Source organism: Notolepis coatsorum (genome assembly GCF_963971535.1).
Source record: "Notolepis coatsorum genome assembly, chromosome: 1".
In the NCBI taxonomy this organism is placed as follows: domain Eukaryota; kingdom Metazoa; phylum Chordata; class Actinopteri; order Aulopiformes; family Paralepididae; genus Notolepis; species Notolepis coatsorum.
The window spans coordinates 88,483,092-88,488,225 of record NC_140165.1 but is presented as its reverse complement, the minus strand read 5'-3'; positions in this window follow the sequence as shown (position 1 = coordinate 88,488,225).

The following is a 5,134-nucleotide window of genomic DNA, read 5'->3' as shown; positions in this document are numbered from 1 at the left end:
AACTTCCTGTTCCGCACGCCTCCAGGTAATTCCCTCTTCCTCGTTGCTTGCTTCTCTCCACTGCTCCACCTGCCACCACTGCCACTCTCCCCCCTGCTGGCAACCTCCACTGGTCCCACGCAAGGACCGCTCCAGAAAGGGAAAAAGGGCTCAGTGTTATTGCTAGTACTCCATACTGCATCTGGAGAAGAGTAGCACCTCACCTCGTCGTTAGACTGGGCGAGCTATCCAAAGGAACACTGTTAGTCTATCCAAAGGAACACTGTTAGTCTATCCAAAGGAACACTGTAAATCACACGTTATACACACACAGGGAAAGTAACAGTTAGTTAGCACTACTGAATACTTTGTAGAATATTCAGGCTGCTACACCAGTCTCTTGCTTTTTGTCAGTTCCATAATGAAAATAATATGTTTTCTATGTGATTTGACTGACTTTGACTAATTGTACAAACCAGGTGCTAAATGTATTAAAAAGAGACTTGATTTTTAGATGCAAGTGATTTGTATATGATTTGTAGATGCAAGTGATTTGTAGATGCAAGTGATTTGTTGATGCAAGTGATTTGTAGATGCAAGTGATTTGTTGATGCAAGTGATTTGTAGATGCAAGTGATTTGTAGATGCAAGTGATTTGTTGATGCAAGTGATTTGTTTGATGCAAGTGATTTGTTGATGCAAGTGATTTGTAGATGCAAGTGATTTGTAGATGTAAGTGATTTGTAGATGTAAGTGATTTGTTGATGCAAGTGATTTGTAGATGCAAGTGATTTGTTGATGCAAGTGATTTGTAGATGCAAGTGATTTGTAGATGCAAGTGATTTGTTGATGCAAGTGATTTGTTTGATGCAAGTGATTTGTTGATGCAAGTTATTTGTAGATGCAAGTGATTTGTAGATGTAAGTGATTTGTAGATGTAAGTGATCTGTAGATGTAAGTGATTTGTAGATGTAAGTGATTTGTAGATGCAAGTGATTTATTGATGCAAGTGATTTGTATATTATTTATTGATGCATGTGATTTGTAGCAAAAATGAAAAGATTAAAGGTATTTTTATTACCAAGACTTCTAACTTGAACCTTTTTTACTACTAGTACTGGCAGCTTGTTGTTTTTGTTTTGTGGGGGCTTTGGTGTGTGTGTGTGTGTGTGTGTGTGTGTGTGTGTGTGTGTGTGTGTGTGTGTGTGTGTGTGTGTGTGTGTGTGTGTGTGTGTGTGTGTGTGTGTGTGTGTGTGTGTGTGTGTGTGTGTGTGTGTGTGTGTGTGTGTGTGTGTGTGTGTGTGTGTGTGTGTGTGTGTGTGTGTGTGTGTGTGTGTGTGTGTGTGTGTGTGTGTGTGTGTGTGTGTGTGTGTGTGTGTGTGTGTGTGTGTGTGTGTGTGTGTGTGTGTGTGTGTGTGTGTGTGTGTGTGTGTGTGTGTGTGTGTGTGTGTGTGTGTGTGTGTGTGTGTGTGTGTGTGTGTGTGTGTGTGTGTGTGTGTGTGCGTCTGTGTGTGTGTGTGTGTGTGTGTGTGTGTGTGTGTGTGTGTGTGTGTGTGTGTGTGTGTGCGTGTGTGTGCGTGTGCGCGTGCGTGCGTGCGTGCGTGCGTGCGTGCGTGCGTGCGTGCGTAAACCCCTCTGCCCTTCCTCTTTCTCGTTACCTAGCACCTTTCTGACACAGGAAGCAGAGGGGCAAGGTGTCGACAGCCAACCCTCAAGCAGTCACAGAGCCCTATGTGTGGGTGTGTGTGTGTGCGCGTCTGTGTGTCGGTGTGTGTGTGCGCGTCTGTGTGTCGGTGTGTGTGTGTGTGTGTGTGTGTGTGTGTGTGTGTGTGTGTGTGTGTGTGTGTGTGTGTGTGTGTGTGTGTGTGTGTGTGTGTGTGTGTGTGTGTGTGTGTGTGTGTGTGTGTGTGTGTGTGTGTGTGTGTGTGTGTGTGTGTGTGTGTGTGTGTGTGTGTGTGTGTGTGTGTGTGTGTGTGTGTGTGTGTGTGTGTGTGTGTGTGTGTGTGTGTGTGTGTGTGTGTGTGTGTGCGTGCGTGCGTGCGTGCGTGCGTGCGTGCGTGTGTGTGTGACATGGCAGCGCAGCAGCATTTACTCCTCGTTGTCACCAGAGTCATAATGATGTGGCCGTTTGTTTTACATGTGTAAAGGTTTCCCATCGACATCCCAGACGGCTGGGAGTCAAACACCGTCACTCAGAAACATTCCTCTCTCACAATTCAAAGCTTTTTGTTTTATTTTTTATTTGAATCAGAATCAGAATCAGAAAGTTCTTTATTGTCAAGTAGTTTTCACATACAAGGAATTTGCTTTGGTCATTTTCGGTGCGACATGGGCGACGCTAACAGACAGATAATACAATAAAGAGGTGGAGTAAAATAAAATGAAATATGAACTAAGTTAAGCACAATAGAATATAATAGAATTATTAAATAAAAAAATATATGGGCTGTACAACTGTAAATAAAGAGGTCGAATAATATTAAATTGGATATAAACTCAATTAAATATAGAATATAAAATAATTAAAATAAAATAGGAATAGGCCAGGGCTGTGCAATTGGGCAGTTATGTGTGAAGAGTGAGTCAGTGAAGTATGAACAGTTTGGTTGTTTATGCAAGAAGTGACAGTTGTTGACTTAAGGCACGACATATCAAAATGGTGTTGTGAATTACTAAATATCGTATACTTTGGCAAAACTGTCAAACATTTGTGTAATTACCTATAAAGTTGACACAACCGTTTCCCCCCTCAGTTCTCAGACAAGAGACATGTTTATTCTCGTACTGGGACGCGTAAACGTTTTGAAGCAGAGCGCCAGCGGCTGAACCGCAACACGGCTGAAACGCACGGGTCAATGGATGATCTTGGTCATCGATCATTTAGAACATGTGAATAATTTGTTAGGTCTTTTACATCAATAATAAGCTATAAGTTATAAGCAGGTTCTTTCAAAATCATTCTTCAAATGTAATTATGTTCTTAAACCCTGTTTTACACCAGTGTTTACACATCATTACCAACGTAATCAAACCATTTACAGACCTTGTATGTTAGTCCTTGTATCAAGAGCTCAGTCACTCACATGTACCTGTTGTCTAGTGTGTTAGTCCTTGTATCAAGAGCTAATATTTACCTGTTGTCTAGTGTGTTAGTCCTTGTATCAAGAGCTAATATTTACCTGTTGTCTAGTGTGTTAGTCCTTGTATCAAGAGCTAATATTTACCTGTTGTCTAGTGTGTTAGTCCTTGTATCAAGAGCTAATATTTACCTGTTGTCTAGTGTCCTTGTATCAAGAGCTAATATTTACCTGTTGTCTAGTGTGTTAGTCCTTGTATCAAGCGCTAATATTTACCTGTTGTCTAGTGTGTTAGTCCTTGTATCAAGAGCTAATATTGACCTGTTGTCTAGTGTGTTAGTCCTTGTATCAAGAGCTAATATTTACCTGTTGTCTAGTGTGTTAGTCCTTGTATCAAGAGCTAATATTTACCTGTTTTCTAGTGTGTTAGTCCTTGTATCAAGAGCTAATATTTACCTGTTGTCTAGTGTTAGTCCTTGTATCAAGAGCTAATATTTACCTGTTGTCTAGTGTCCTTGTATCAAGAGCTAATATTTACCTGTTGTCTAGTGTTAGTCCTTGTATCAAGCGCTAATATTTACCTGTTGTCTAGTGTCCTTGTATCAAGAGCTAATATTTACCTGTTGTCTAGTGTGTTAGTCCTTGTATCAAGAGCTAATATTGACCTGTTGTCTAGTGTGTTAGTCCTTGTATCAAGAGCTAATATTTACCTGTTGTCTATAGTGTGTTAGTCCTTGTATCAAGAGCTAATATTTACCTGTTGTCTAGTGTGTTAGTCCTTGTATCAAGAGCTAATATTTACCTGTTGTCTAGTGTTAGTCCTTGTATCAAGAGCTAATATTTACCTGTTGTCTAGTGTCCTTGTATCAAGAGCTAATATTTACCTGTTGTCTAGTGTGTTAGTCCTTGTATCAAGAGCTAATATTTACCTGTTGTCTAGTGTCCTTGTATCAAGAGCTAATATTTACCTGTTGTCTAGTGTGTTAGTCCTTGTATCAAGAGCTAATATTTACCTGTTGTCTAGTGTGTTAGTCCTTGTATCAAGAGCTAATATTGACCTGTTGTCTAGTGTGTTAGTCCTTGTATCAAGAGCTAATATTTACCTGTTGTCTAGTGTGTTAGTCCTTGTATCAAGAGCTAATATTTACCTGTTGTCTAGTGTTAGTCCTTGTATGGAAAAAATTGTATACGAACAGGTCGAAAAATACCTTGCGGAAAAAAATCTAATCTACGAATTCCAATCTGGCTTCAGAACATCCCACTCCACTGACACATGCCTTCTCTATTTAAACGACCACATCAAACAAGAGGTGGACGCGGGCAAATACTGCGGCATGGTCATGCTGGACCTACAAAAGGCCTTCGACACTGTCAATCACACCATTCTGATTGACAAGCTAAAAGCAATTGGTTTTGATAGTCTATCAGTGAGCTGGATGCAATCCTACCTGGAGGGGAGAGAGCAGATGGTGGAGGTAAACGGTACCCTATCCCCCCCCCTCACAGTAAACTGTGGTGTTCCACAAGGAAGCATACTAGGTCCGCTACTGTTCCTAATTTATGCAAATGACATGTCGTCAGCTTGTGACTGCAACTTGTTCCTGTTTGCGGACGACTCAGCCCTGCTGGTCTCTGACAAGAACAAATTACAGGTTGAAAAAACCCTCAGCTCAGAACTAAGCAAAATCTGCATATGGCTCGCTGATAACAAACTATCATTACACATGGGCAAAACAGAGTCCATTCTCTTCGGTTCAAATAACAAACTCAGCAAGACCGACGGCTTCTCAGTTACAGTGGGTGACAATATTGTCACAAGGAAAGAAGATATTACCTACCTGGGTTCCATCCTAGAGGCAAATCTTTCCTGTGACAAAATGGCATCCAATGTAATAAAAAAAGTCAACCAACGAACTCGTTTCTTGTACCGGATCTCCTCACTGGTAAACAAGAATACCCTGAAGACTCTAGCAGGAGCACTCATTCAAGGGTACTACGACTATGCTTGCACCTCATGGTACCAAAGCACCTCAAAGGCGCTAAAAACAAAATTACAAACATCTCAAAACAAACTGGTC